At 39.1% G+C, this 15,589-nt stretch overlaps 1 protein-coding gene across 7 annotated transcripts in view; it reads left to right on the plus strand.

Annotated features, from left to right (window-relative positions):
• TLE4 (TLE family member 4, transcriptional corepressor) overlaps nucleotides 1–15,589 on the plus strand; it is a 115,431-nt gene that overhangs the window by 9,436 nt on the left and 90,406 nt on the right. Inside the window, exon 1 of one of the 7 annotated variants that reach the window (XM_039544242.1) lies at nucleotides 1,665–1,774. The exons of the other annotated variants lie outside the window; for them this stretch is intronic. The gene's annotated coding sequence lies outside the window, so the exon portion shown is untranslated. Of the gene's footprint in view, nucleotides 1–1,664; nucleotides 1,775–15,589 lie in introns of those variants that run through there. 7 annotated transcript variants of the gene reach the window in all.

A 15,589-nucleotide genomic window follows, 5' to 3' on the forward strand; every position in this document is an offset into this window, starting at 1 on the left:
TCAATTTGTTTAATTAAGGGCTAAGTTGTGACTATTTTTTCATCATCATGGCCATAAAATGCATATATCACTGAAAATTGTTTTGTATATATGCTACATATATAACAGGAAAGTTTGTTTTTAAGGCGGTGGATTGGACTCTTTATATAATTACTTAGGAAAAAGTTAGCCTGTGGTTGAATATATACTGTCTTTCATTTGAAGAATAGCTGGAGAACCAACTAAAACTACACTGGCTAAATTTGCTCTCCATTATAAACAGTAGGAAAGATTGAATAGAGAAACAAGCAGTGGGTAGTCAGAATTGAGCTGGAAAACTTCAAAATAAGAGATTAGAAGTGAAATTTTGAAGATTTCAGCATTGCACAGTGCTGTTAAGGGTGAAAAGCCTACTTGTTGCTTTTCCATTAAAGTTTCAAAATATGGATTGACAAATCCGTTTCACAACCAAACCTTATCTTTCCTGGTGTAAGTTTATTCAGCCTACTCAGTGAAGCCAGTATAGCTAAATAGCTCACCCACCTATTTGGATAAGAAGTTTAGAAATCTGTAATACTCTGGAATCAAAACCAAAAAATTCCTCACGTATCTGCCAAGTCTTGAGGTTGGTGGGCAGGAAACCTTTCTTAAACATGTCCTTTGACAAAATAACTCAGTGGTTTGAGCATTGGCCTGCTAAACCCAGGGTTGTGAGTTCAATCCTTGAGGGGGGCCATTTAGTGATTCTGGGGCAAAAATCTGTTTGGGGATTGGCCCTGCTTTGAGCAGGGAGTTGGACTAGATGACCTCCTGAGGTCCCTTCCAACCCTAATATTTTGGGCGGGGGGAAATAGTGCAACATCTATTTTTATTATCTTCCTCTGGTGGGAACCTTTTAGTTAGTGAAAAGTTTGCCCTTTGCCACACCAGAAGAACATGTGTTTTAAGGCAAGCACTTGTGTTTCATCATGGCCTTTTCATTGATAAGGAAAGAAAAAAAAAACAACAAATTAAGTATCTTGGCTGTTCAGACAGATGCTTAAGACATAGGAAACAGTATAAAACATGCTAAGCAAACTTTTAAATTAAGACACATGTTTTGTTTTTACTATCAGCAAGGCATTATTCTGTAAGCACTTAAACATAAAAGCATCCTTTTCTCTTGGAAGGATGCTGATTTGCTTTAATGCTGCCTCATTTTTTGTGGGGGGCGGGAAGGGGAAGGGGGAAATTGGTAGTGAGTCCTATCATTAGGTTGTCTAACACTTTTTTTTATAATAGAAAGATTCTTGCAATCTTGTTTTGAGAAACTCTAACACCTCCATTGTTTGGAGCAGGCACTAGGAACTGACCAGGGAGAAGAGGCCCTGCTCTACCCAAGGGCTTTCTTTGCTGTATGCAATTCCATTCAGCTTTATTTGAGTTACAAACTGTTAAAGATTGCCCTTTCACTTGTATTGCTTGTATTCTCTGGGAAAATGTTGGCATCCAAACTAAGAACTGAACATGAACATTCAGATCCATTTTGCTGCTGCCACTGCAGGTTGAAAATCACTGCTTTACAGGGAACACCTGGGAGCTTCCAAAGCAGGTGTAACTCTGAAGGTGGGTGTGAGCTGGGCTGGGCCGGGCCAGATTGTCCCTTTCCCCTGGGGGCACCACATAGGGCAAGAACCGTCCATCTTCAGATCCTCATTTAGTGCACAGAGTAGACACACAAGGGGGCATAAGAGGTTGCACAAGCAACTGTAAATCTGACATTGTAAAACTTGTTTACTTGAGCTATACTTACCTGGTAAGTGATGCTTTGTGTTGTTTGTTTAGTTTTATATAAAATCTCCAATTTTATTCGATTGTAAGGGCAGGGATTCTTGTTTTTCCTTTTTGTTTTGTACAAAGACGAATGCACTTTTATTGCTCAGTGTATATACATGTGCCAGTTGACTAGGTTAAGTAAAACAAGCTAGTGACTTTTCTTTACTCAAATACCAAAGCTTATATAATGCTCAGTTTCTGGATACAGAGCACCCAGACTTGATTTATTTTTGTTTTTTGTTTTAGGTATGTCACTTGCTGACAGGATATACTTAAATATTGTGTAAAATAATTGAGAATCAGGTAGATTGTCACTCTGAGCCAGTTTGTGAATGATCTGATTGTGATCATTACAGAAATCACTTCTTTATTATCCACAGATTGAGCACATCTACTGTCATTGGGTCCCAGAAAGTCCTCTCATCTGTGAGGTGATGGATGTGAAAGGATTAGAAGAAAGATAACTGATACTTGTTAACTAGCATAATTACCTTATTTTGTGACTGAATAAATAGAGCCTCAACTAATTTTATTTTAGAAGAGACTGAATCATAGGAATGTAGTGCTGGAAGGGACCTAAAGAAGTCATCAAGTCCAGCCCCTGTTCTTAAATCCCTCAATGATGGAGATTCTACAGTCTCTCTTGGAAGCCTATTTCAGAGCTTAACTACCCTTATAGTTAGAAAAAAAAATTCCTAATATCTAACCTAAATTCCCCTTGCTGCAGATTAAGCCCATTATTTCTTGTCCTACCACCAGTGGACATGGAGAACAGCCCTTAATGTATTTGAAGACTATTATGAGGCCACACACCCCTCAGTCGTCTTTCTCCGGACTAAACATGACCAGTCTTTTAAACCATTCCTCAGAGGTCAGGTTTTCTCAACTTTTTATTGTTTTTGTTGCTTTCCTTTGGACTTGCTCCAGTTTGTCCCATACTTTGTAAAGTGTGGCACCCAGAATTGGATATAGTACTCCAGCGGAGGCATTACCAGTGCGAGAGAAGCAGTACAATTACTTCCTATGCCTTTACATGAGACTCCAGCCCAGAATATTAGTGGGTTGTTTTTTGGGGGGGGCAACTGCATCACATTGACTCATTCCATTTGTAACCCATTATAACCCCAATTCCTTTTCAGCAGTATTAGCACCAAGTCAGTTATTCCCTATTTTGTAGCTGATCATTTGGTTTTTCCTTTGTTAATGTAGTACTTTGCATTTGTCTTTATTGCATTTCATTTTATGGATTTCAGACCATTTCTCCAATTTGTCAAGGTCATGTTTAATTCTCATCCTGCTTCCAAAATGCTTGCAACCTCTCACATCTTGGTGTTATCTGCAGATTTTATAAGCATACTGTCCACTCTGTTATCCAAGTCATTAATGAAAATACTGAATAGTACCATACCCTGGACTGACCACTGTGGGACCCCCCCCCTCCCCTTTTTGGCAGTGAAATATTGATAACTGTTTTTTGAGTATGGTCAGTCTTCCTTATAGTAATTTAATCTAGACCACATTTCCCTAGTTTGCCTATGAGAATGTCACGTGGGACTGCGTCAAAAGCCTTACTAAAGCAAAGTACATAACATCTTCTGCTTCCCCCATGCACTAGGCCAATAACCGCATTAGATTGGTTTGGCATGATTTGTTCTTGACAAATCTATACTGGCTATTCCTTATAACCCTATTGATTGGAAAAAAATGGAACACATAATTAAGCAGTTATCAAAATTAGGCTGACTGCTCTATCATGAACCAAAAAGTAAACATCACAGCTTAAATTTTGAAAGAATAAAGCATTTTACAGAATAATTTTTTATTGTTTTTGCACTGATTCAAAGCCACTTTCAAGTTCAAGAAAATAGGGTTACCATGAAATACAAATTATTTAAAATTAGTTGTGTCGCACACACTGTGTAAGTTCTTCAGTATAGTGTGAAGGATTCCAGTGAAATAGAAGGAACAGCTGTCTAACTTTTATTAATTTAATTTATTTAAAACGTGTATGTAATTAAATGTGTCACAAATGGTAAGCAGAGCTTTAAATAGTTTTTGTTTGTTCTGAGTGTGAGACTTAGACCTCTTGGAATTATCTTTCCAGGCTGAGGAAAGATGCATAATTTTTTAGCTCGGAAAACTATTGGGGTATTATTGTTGAGATGTTTAAATACATAGTTGTGTCAGGAAAGTCAAAATTACAGTCCGCACAGTAAACTTGAATCGATTCCTTTAAGGCTATGCATTTGTATGCATTACACTATTGACCAATGTTGAAGAATAATGAGTCAGGTCCCCAAAAATCAAGATGCTGTGTTTTAAAAATCTCTTGATTTTTAAAGCCAATGAAGTTTGACTTTTTTGTTTTATTTGCCTTCTGGTTTTTGAGCCTTCAGGTTGCACTCAGCTCACATTTTCAAGCTTTTCTCCAAGAATCTCTCATGAATTCCACTTGTGTTTAGCAGGCAGAGATTTTAATTAAAATATCAAATTTTGTAAGATTCACAATAAAATCATGAGAGTTGGCAACACTGGGTATGCACTGTTAAAATATAAGTAAACTGCTGTCTTGTCATTATTTCTTGTACTTTGAAAACATATGAGGCTTTAGTCATTTAAGACAAAAAAAACAAAACCCAAACCTTAAAATATTTGTTCTACTATTTCTTGTTCGCTCCTGTATTGCAAGTGGAGTTATAGCTTGTGCTGCCATGACATTCTCCGCAGTTCTGCTTTCAGTGGTAGAAAGAAGCATGCACAGCATGCATGGTAAGGTACTCTCTTAGCTTCTTCCTGTTGCCTTGCCTAAATGGGTTCTCTGCAGGATTTCATCAGCCAAAGATTTTTGACATTTGTTGGACTGTATTCAACTTCTTCAAAGGAGGAAAAACCTGTTACTCTTGTATTTTGGGATGTGGAACATTGGCAATGAAAATTTGTGTTTGTTTTCTAGTATTTGCTTAAAACCTCCATAGAGTATCTCACACTTGAGCAGAAGTCTGAGTATCCCATTCAACCTATGCACAGTGTACCGTCTGCATAATAATGTCCTGCCACCAGATTCAGTTTTTGGGGCGTGTGTGTGTTCTCTGAAAGCATTTGTTTTTTAAAAAAATATTCCTTTCATCCTTCTTACAACAAACACAATAAACCTCTAACTTATTTACCATGTACCTCTGTGACTGGATTCCCCTAGTGTCTGTATTGCCTCTTGCCCACTGTCTATGGGAGAATTTGAAAATGCAAAAAAACCCCAGACAGGAACCTCGAACACCAGCATAAAAACCTGGGAGCACTAAGTAGTTAATAGCACTCTAGCACCCCCTGGGATCACCCGAATAGCATATAAGGAATATGGTAATACTGCTGTTAATCCATCACCTGTTTTTTCAGCTGCAGCCATAGCTAGTGATGCAGATTTACTGTCTTGGAAAGGCATTTTTTTGAAAGCAGAGGGACCCCTTTCCCCTTCTCAGAGTTTGAACCCAGAATCAACAAATCAAAATACAAGAGGGCTGACATATGCTCTTTGCAAAGACTTAATAAAACATTTTGGTACTTGTAGTCAGTGACAGCCAAAGTTTTATTTAGAATTTAATACTGGAGAGGGATGGAAAGGCAGAGTGGGGGCAGGGGGACAGAAGCAGCTCTAGTCCATATCTGCTGTGTAATTAAGACCGAAGGCTTCCTGAAAAGTAATTGTGGTGTGGCTGGGGGTGTGATGACATCAGAGAAGGAGAAATGGGGACTGAACTCCAAGGCCACTAAGCCTCCATCGCAGAGTGATCTTTTGCATAGATAAATTGTAAGATAAGGGAGATCATGGTGTATTAATTTCTCTACTCAGCAAGTCTGAGCCACTCTGAATGTTCTTCTTCCCCACAGACACTTACTGGTTGTAACCACGATTGTTATGTTAACATAATTTGTGTTTTAAAATTAATCACAACTATTGTTGGAATGACTGCATAGCTTGGAGCTGAGGGGGAGAAAACTTTTGATCTTCCATGTCCTAGGGTCTCTTTGATTCACTGCAATAAAGATTTAACTTTTTAAAATATTGCTCAAGTTCTGAAACACAGGTAGCTTGGGAGTGGACTTTAGACTTCTGGGTTGAAGTCTAGTTTGAAGATTCATTTAGATTCTAGGTTGGATTTCTGATGGCTGCAGGGTGCCAGTAGTAGAGTGGCTTTCCTGAGATTTTGCCAACGGATCTGTGGCAACATGGGTTCTGAACGATCTTTGTGGTCGGGGCGGCTCCAGACCCCAGCATGCCAAGCGCGTGCTTGGGGTGGCATGCCGCGGGGGGGCGCTTTGCCGGTCGCCGGGAGGGCGGCAGGCGGCTCTGGTGGACCTTCCGCAGGCGTGCCTGCGGAGGGGCCGCTGGTCCCGCGCGGCTTCAGTGGACCCTCCGCAGGCGTGCCTGCGGGAGGTCCACCGGAGCCACGGGACCAGCGACCGGCAGAGCACCTCCCGCGGCATGCCCCCTGCTTGGGGCGGCAAAATGTCTAGAGCCGCCCCTGTTTGTGGTGGCACAGTCCTTTATGTCAGATGTCCAGAGATGTGGGTTTCCCCCGCCCCCCATTAATGAGAGACTATGGGTCATACATTTTGGAACTGTTAATCTTAATTCTGTCGGAATTTAATGTGTTTTTTCACCCTCTTTTTTTGAATCAAGGAAAAAAAATCTTGTAACTGAAAGCACAAGTCTGGGACTGAGGAGATCTGGAATCCTTGCCCCTCTCTCTTGTTGTGAACTCTCTGTGTGACCTTGGCAAATCACTTAACTTCTTTGTGCCTCTGTTTCAGAAAGGGGGGTGATAATATTTTCATGACAGGAGGGATGTGGGGCTTAACTGGTTAACATTTGAAACTGCTTTGAAATCCTCAAATGGAAGGTGCTCTAGAAGTGAAAAATATGAATTTAATATAGGGGGAAGGGAGGACATATTTTAAAATGGCTTAAATTAGCATTCACTTTGAAACACAGTCCTTCAGCACCTACGCTGCTATCAAGTTATGTTTGGTGTCATGGCCAACAATGCCACCCTATATTTCACATCAGTGATGTGTAACACTAAAAACACTTGCTCTTCTGTCTTCTACCAAGTGAATTTTGTGGGGAGAGGAAAGGGTGGGAAATGGGAGATGCCAGTTTGAAGATTCATTCCCTGTCCAAATGTAAAAGCAGACTAAGGTGTAAGTTGATCAAAAAGTCCATGCTGGATTCTTGGTCTGAGGAGGAGACACAGAACAAGGAACAACTGGAGGGAATTATTGATAAGTTTTCACCTCACGTCTCATGTGTCCCTGCAGTACCATTCCTTCTATGACAATTCTCCAGCTACATAGTGCCCTCTTTGAAAGAGGGCACGGCATCACTGTGTGATACAACTGAATGTAAAAAAGAACTAGGGCGAGAGTCCACCACAACAGCACTACTGCCTGGTTTATTTAATTTCAAAAAGTATGTGACCTGGTACAAAGTAGATATCTACTTTGAAGACCATAGCGTTTACCAAAAGACTGGATAGGCTTTGTGTACCATACACTGCATATGCTTCAATCAGTGCATTAAGAGATTGTCTGTCTGTCTGTTTCTAATGTCTGGTTTAGTCTGCATCCTCTCTTCGTCAGTTCCACCCCGTGGTTAACGGTTATACAAGGGAGGTAATGCTGCTGATGAATCTATAAACCAGACATCATGTGGAAATGGGAATTCTTCACACATTTCTAGAGTAAATTTTAACAGTTTTGTCTGACTAATCTGTATCACCCTCATCACTGTGGCATAGGATTGTGGTTTCAACTGCAAAAGTGGCAGCATAAGAGATCTCTTTTAACCTGCAGTTGTCCTGTATTCTGCATCCTTAAAATCTCTGAGACCGTTCTTCTGGTGACATTTTTGTCACCTCTTGTAACAGAAAACTGCATTGCATTTTTGCTTAAGTTTTCTTATACTGAGCATAGATACAGAGGATGCTAGCACTACAAACTTTTATCTCCGCCTCTGAAATATGTAATGGGAATATGAATGGAGTCCAAATGAGAATAATATAGGAGGTGGGATTTTCTGAGGTTATGGGTCTCTGTTGCACTGGAAGAGAAGGAGCTGAGTTTGAATATATCAATATGTTTTTCAAACAGGCATTAGCAACCTCATTGTGCCCACTTCGCTACTCTTCACCAACTCCAGGACATGTCTGCACTTACAGTGCTGCAGCTGTAGAGCTTAGTGAAGACGCTACCTACGCCATCGGGAAAGCTTTAGTAGCTGTGTCAATGGGAGAAGCCCTCCCATCAACATAGCGCTCTCTACAAAAGGGGTAGGGGTAGGTTGATATAACTGTCAGTGTAGAAAATCTACACCCTTGAGTGATGTAGTTATACCAACATAACTAAGGCTTGGTCTACCCTACCAACTTACTTACTTTAAAGGCCTTTCATTTGCAAAATACAAATGTTCGAATTCTCTCCGTCTTTAAGAAGGTCTTTTCAAAAGCAGATCTACAATGGAATGGATTTGTGTGCCCTACCTACAAACAAAATAGTATACTTCTAGTATAGGTGTAATCGACCCAGCTCTGTTTTATGTCTGAAACTCAGTTGCTATTTTGAGGGGAGTTCTCTCTACATGGATTCTGATGGATCATTGTGGACAAGTGAGGAGACTACTGGGATACTCTTAGCCTACATACTTGTAAAGGAAAATACACTCTAAGGTGTACATTAGATTGGGCAACATAAGGTTGATCTAAATTTGTGGTGGAAGGCTGGTGACTTAAAGTTATAGATGCAAAAAATGACTCCTAAAATTAGTGTGGGGTACGTGAGAGAGCTTCTGTGGTTTTCTTAGGAAAACAGAGTACTGCAACTTGCTTAGCATTGCAAGTTCAAGTTCAGTGGCACAAATGAGTAACTTTCATTATGAAATAGTGCTTATGTCTTTCCTCTAAAGATCTTGATGCATCGTGCATCTGTAATGTTCATGTTTTACCAACTGCTGGATTATTGTGGACCTGGAACTTGGGAGACCCAGATTCAATTCCTTGCACCACCACAGACTTCCTATGTGGCCTTGGGCAAATCCCTTGGTCTCTCTGCACCAGGTTTGAAAGGTATGTAGGTGCCTAAATTTGCAGATAGGTACCTGGTGGGATTTTCAGAAGCAATGAAGCAGATTAGGCACCTAACTCCCGTTGATTTCAACAAGAGTCAGGGATACAGATTTTCAAAAGCTGTATTTTTGGGCACCTAAACACCTTTGCAAATCTGAGCTTCTTTGCCTCATTTTCCCATCTGTAAAATGGGGATAACAGCACTTTCCTACCTCACTGGGTAGGGACTTGTTGGTGAATGTCTGCAAAGTGCATCGCACAGTGGGGCCTTAATTTGTGACTGGTACCCTCTAGGTGGTGGTGCAGTACAAATAATTTAGAGATGGGGAAAGTAGGCTTTTCATTTAACTTTTCTGTGTCTCTGTATATTTAGCCACAGTTAGTCAGTGGTAGTTTAGAGTGTATGTTGCCAGTGTCCAGATTCCCAGTTCTTTGCTTTAACCAGTTGGTAACATTTCTCTCATTCATTTAAAAACATGGAGCTGTAACTGACTCTTGCTTTATTTCTTTTCTTTGCAGGAGTTAATGTGGAGAATGATAATTAAAACTGTAAATAAATCTCCTTTGTAGGGCAACAGGGAAGACCACAAATCTTAGCTGAATACATGAAATACTTCTGAAAGACCAGAACTGAAGTCACATGACCCCAAAATGCATAAAAAATTTAAATGTGGTGCTGCAAAGAGTTAAACTTTAACTTTTTTTTTTTTTTTTTTAAATCTTGGGACTGCTTTGCCTGTGGCGTAGGAGGAGGGAGATATGATATTATAGAGATTCCATTGTGTATTGCGTGAGTGTTACACTATGATCTGTTCATAGATAAGCACTGATGATGCTTTTGAAATTAACAGGTAGTGAAAGATGTTGGCTTGATAGATCTGAAGCTCTCTCTTTAACCACTACTGTGAGCTTTCCCACACTGGTGATACTGTGTCTCAAAGTTGTCAGGGCCTACTTCTAGGTGTAAGAAGATCAGTCTTTGTATCTAGTAATCACTTGGCTACTCTGCTGTGAAGGGTGCTAAATTAGGATGTGAAACAGTTGTGTTTGGTACTGTCCTCTCCCTAGTATATGCTAATTTACATTATGGCCCTGTCTACATGATTTAAAAAAAAAAAAAATCCTAATCTATGACCAGATGTTCTTAAAGACGTTAAAGGGGGGGTTTCAATAGATTTGGATGATTCAGTTGAGAATCACACCTTTTTGCCAATGTAGACAAGGCTTATGTGTAGAGCAGGGGTAGGCAACCTTCGGCACGCGAGCTGATTTTCAGTGGCACCCACACTGCCCGGATCCTGGCCACCGCTCTGGGGGGGCTCTGCATTTTAAATGAAGCTTCTTAAACATTTTTAAAACCTTATTTACTTTACATACGACAATTATATTGTAGACTTGTAGAAAGACACCTTCTAAAAATGTTAATGTATTACTGGCACACGAAACCTTAAATTAGAGTGAATAAATGAAGACTCGGCACACCACTTCTGAAAGGTTGCTGACACCTGGTGTAGAGGGTGAGTTTAGAGCAGGGGTCAGCAACCTTTCAGAAGCATTCAATTTTAAATTTATTTGTTTTATATTTAAGGTTAATATTTTTCACCTTATTTTCATATCCCTTACTGAAACACACACAAAGAAAACATATTTTGAACTATCTACAAGTTATCAAACCCACTTTCCTCCACATCACTCTTCCCTTTTTTTTTCTTTGAGTAACAGGTAGTGATTGTTCATAAATAAGTTTGCAAACAATTCGTAGGTATTCAGTGATTTCACATTTCCACATCATATGCTTGAACTTTTTTAACATAAACGTAATAATTGGACTGAGTCTCTAGTTGTCGTGGGAAGGTGGTATTTATGAAAAGGAATAATTATAGATGTACAAACCAATCTGAAAAACAATAGACATAACCTTCATGGATTTGTGTGTGAATAAAATATATTAATGTCTATGTGTAGTTTTCCTATAAACACTTGACTGAAACCTTTTCAGTTTGACTAAGAGGGTGGCAAGATTATAGACCTAGCTAAATAAAGATGAAATTAACAAGACCATAGGCTACATTTTGGTAAACCATAGTATTGCTCAGTGGCAAAAAGCCACAGAAGCATTTACAAAAAAAAAAGTGCGGAAATGTGGTTTTGCTGTCTGTCACGCAGTCTGCTGTAACTGACAAAACATATGTTGTCTTATGGTGTGTTTTCACAAGTCTGACCACAGTATTCAGTTTTTATCCCCCTCCTCTGCTTTTCTCTCTCCTGCCCCTTTCTTTATCCCCGGCAGTAAACCCACAGTTAATTTTTGGCAGAGTGAGTTTATTTTTTTTTTTAAGTTACTTTAAATTTATTATGGAGTAACTGCATATCATAGTTTATCAAACTATCTTTGGCCGAAAGTGTTACTCAGAAACTTACAACTAATACAGATTTTGATGCTAACTAGAGAGGTGAAAAGTTTATTATGTGATTGATAGCAGTACGCGTTGGTTGCAGTGTGGTACAAGAAGTGAAACAGAGTGCCTTCCTAGCCTGAGAGAAGTATCAGTATGTGTCACAAGATGTGCAGTTTGCAGAGAGTATTATTGTGTGGTTTGCTCTTTTAACTGTGCTTTGTTTTACTCTTTATCTTAAAACAAGGAAAGGGAGCGAGGGTTACTTCACTGTTCACAGAAGGTCTCAGTTCAGCAGATGTGGGCACTGCAGCATTCTATCCACAGAACTGATATAGTATAATTAGTGAGAGTGCAAGTACCCACCATCAGTTTTTTCTCAGTTCTGAACTAAAGAGGCCACTGGAGTGGTGGTAGAATCAGAGAGAGAGAGCCGTAAAGACTGAATTAGACTGAGACTGTTTTGAGAATCCCTTTTTACAGTGATTGCTTTTGTCATAGTGACACATGTCCATTGGGACTTACGCTGAGACCACCCACCTCACTGTCCGTAGGCCAAGTATCTTGTGTTTTTTTTTAAACCAATTTTATTCTGAGATATTTAACTAATTTACATAAAATAGATTTTTTTTTAACCATTAGCAGCTGTTTACATTTGACCTTACTCTTCCTGTTCTAGATGTATTTGCTATCATCTACCTGCAGAGGGTTTAGTGAAGAGTATATGGACTAGGGATCTCATTTTCTGATATATTCATTTGAAGTTTAGTACAGCTCATGATGTTGATTGAAACAAGTTGTGATCCAGTAGTGAGTAGGTCATGGCTCCATAAAACTTTTTACTAAATTGTACATGATACAGTTTATCCACTTCTTACACGGACAGCTCCATCTGCCTCCTACTTCTGCTCTGTTTCTTTTAAAGCATTTTCTTTTCATTCGGTCTACTTTTTAATTTTGTTTCAGTTGAAATCTGTCATTGAAAACTACAGTCATGTCGTTTAAAGAAAAGGTCATATAGTGTTGTTGGACTCTGAGTGTGTCTTGCAAGAGTTTTACTCTGAATGGCTCTTCCCAGGAATTGAACATCAAGATGTACTGGATGTCACCAAGTGTGCAGGACAGTAAGTTTCCCGAATGTGTTTCAACATTCATCAGGGATAAGGAAAAGTTATTTACTTATTACCATAATACAAGAACTAGGGGTCACCAAATGAAATTAATGGGCAGCAGGTTTAAAACAAATAAAAGGAAGTTCTTCACGCAGCGCAGTCAACTTGTGGAACTCCTTACCTGAGGAGGTTGTGAAGGCTAGGACTATAACAGCGTTTAGAAGAGAACTGGATAAATTCAGGTGGTTAAGTCCATTAATGGCTATTAGCCAGGATGGGTAAGGAATGGTGTCCCTAGCCTCTGTTCGTCTGAGGATGAAGATGGATGGCAGGAGAGAGATCACTTGATCATTGCCTCTCACTCCCTCTGGGGCACCTGGCATTGGCCACTGTTGGTAGACAGATACTGGGCTAGATGGACCTTTGGTCTGACCCGGTACGGCCGTTCTTATGTTTTTATCACATACAACTGTCTTCAATTTTCTCTTCACAAGCTTGCTTTTTTTTTAGAAGGTTAAAAATCTGTTATCTAAAAACCCAGGTTATGCTTCACACTTTGATAAACTGATTGAAAGTAAAAATTCCTGGCTTTCCCCTCTTCCTGATTTAAGCAAAAATAGTGAAAATTATAGAAAGCTGCAGCCACTCAAATGTTGAACTCCAAAGCAGAAACAATTTAACAGAAGTAGTTGTTTTTTTAAACATAGAAGCTGAGATTCTCACATAATCAATTGTCTCCAAAAGCTGGGGCTTTCTTCCACTTACCCTGCAAAAATGGAAAGGGGCCTTAAATTGGCTTGACGAGAGGGAACCCTTGCATAGAATTCCATTGACTTCAGTTGGGTTCTATATGGCCTCAGGGGTCTGCTTACATGGAGCCAATTTCAGGATCAGGCCTTAAGATTTGTAGCAGAGTTGAACAAAGATTTGGCCATGTTTAGGACCTCACATTGTGTATTTTCCCTGCCCTAGCAAGGTGTCTCATTGAAACGTGTGTGCGCAGTTACAAGTCAAAATCTTACCCAGCAGGGAGAGAATGAAAGGGAATCAAAGCTTAAGATCACTTGTGTATGTGTGTTCAACTCTGTTGCAGTTGTATAGAGAAGGATTAAAAAGGGGAAATGCAGGTGTAAATATAATTGTGGGGCTAAGTCAGAAATCTGAGTTTGATAAAGAAGCTGACTCAGTGTGGTACTGTAACTACATATGATTAAAAGAGACTAATTTTAAAAGTCTCTCTGCCAGCTTTTGAGAATCTGGCTTGATAAGTGGAAAACCCGACACCAGTGAACCACATTGCACTGAAGGGAGCATTTGGTCCAAGGGCAGGTGATGAATCATGCACTCAGGATTTCCCCTATGGAAGAAAGAGGGGTAACTATTCAGAGCTTGCAAGATCTCTGCTAATGGCTGTGCTTCCTTCTCACTGGCATACTCTTTTGGTCTGGGCTACCATCTTCCAAGCTTCTCCTTCCACTATGGTGGAAGGAAAATTGCAGCCATTTTCTGCCATTGTGACCTTCAACTGCAGCCTTTTCTCTGTCAGAGTCAATAACAGTATAAATCCAAGGTGAATTTATCTCATTGTCTGGTTTGGGCCTGAGTGAACTGAATGGCCATACTGATTGTTTTTCAATGCCTTTCTTAGATGTAGATATTAACCCCTCCCCTCCCCCCCGCCCAAAAAAAAAAAGGTTGACTTCAAGTGACAGGCCTGAAAAATCCCAGTGTCAACTCAGTTGATTTGGTTTTTGTCTCTTAATTATGAGTGAGTCCATGTGTATTTTTAATACTAAATTGCATTCCACATAGTTCCAGAGACATTAAATATATAAATAAATAAAAGCCTTGTCTTATTCAGTTTGCTTCAGCAGCCCAGAGAGCTGTAAGTACATTACTAAATTGATTCCGAAAATTCTGGCACTTCAATTTATTGCTTATGTCACTGTATGCAGTATTTTATGCAAAATAAGCATGTAAACTAATTTATAAAGTGTAAGTAACCAGTTTACAGTATCTTATGAGTTTAGGTGGGATGTTTGTAAAGAAAGCTGATAAGGAAAGTGAGATGGATATTATACCCATGTTCGTTTGGCAGAGTCTGATGGCCACACTTATATTGAACCCATGCGGGCATTGCAGATTGTAGAGACACACAAACTAAGCCCCTAAACTTGAGCAATTGGCACAGTGAAGAAGCAGTTGCCTGTATAATATCTTCCCCATGGGAAAACCTTTTTTGACTCTAAGTCTAGATTCTCTGAGGCTTAGTTTCCAAACAGCATGAATCTATGGCTGAGAATAAACTTTATATTCAAGACTTACAATATCTTCTACAGTTCTGTAGATCTGCAGTAAGTGTTACTAAGACAGCTTAGTCTGTGACTAAAACAAAATGTTCTCCTCTCTATGAAAGAAGAGTTAATTTTGTGTGAAATACTAAGATTAGCTTATTGTGTGTTTTATTCAGAATCATGTAGTATGTCTCATAATGTAATAAACTTTTGTTTGTTGCCACTAATTCATGAAATGCTTGTTTAGCTATTATGGGGGTATATGCATGTGTTTTTGGTAAGCACTTAATAAACTAGATTGATCTTTTTGGCAAAGGCTGCACTGTGTAAAACAAATCTGAAATAACTGGTGCTGATCACTTTCTACTGATTGCTGAAATGGGTTTCCCAATAATGTTTTATTTTTCTGTTTTTGTTTCAACAATACATATGTAGTAGTTCTTGTTCTCATTCCAGTGACAGACCTATAGCCCCCAGTTTTAATTCTTTACTAACTATTGTTTGTTTCATAGTTATTACAATTACATTGTGAAACATAATGGAAATATTTTTCCTAACCTTATGTACTATAAATAAAATCCCAATTTTGTTTTTCCCCTGCTAAAGGAATAGAAATGCCAATATTTTAAACAACAAATTAATTTTGAATTTCCTATAAAGTAGCTTAGGTATTTTAATATCTAAACTTTATAGAGCTGTTTGTTTCTGTTTTTAGGCCCCACTTCAGCAAAATATTTAAGCACGTGGTTAAATTCATCCCTGTTTATCAAAGCACTTAAGCATGTTCCTAAATTTTAATCATGTGTTTAAGCCCAATTAAAGTCAGCTGCTTTTGAAAGTTTTACCCTTAAACACTAAAGTCCCATTTTCAAAAG

This window comes from Mauremys reevesii, linkage group 6 (assembly GCF_016161935.1).
Source record: "Mauremys reevesii isolate NIE-2019 linkage group 6, ASM1616193v1, whole genome shotgun sequence".
NCBI classification, from domain to species: domain Eukaryota; kingdom Metazoa; phylum Chordata; order Testudines; family Geoemydidae; genus Mauremys; species Mauremys reevesii.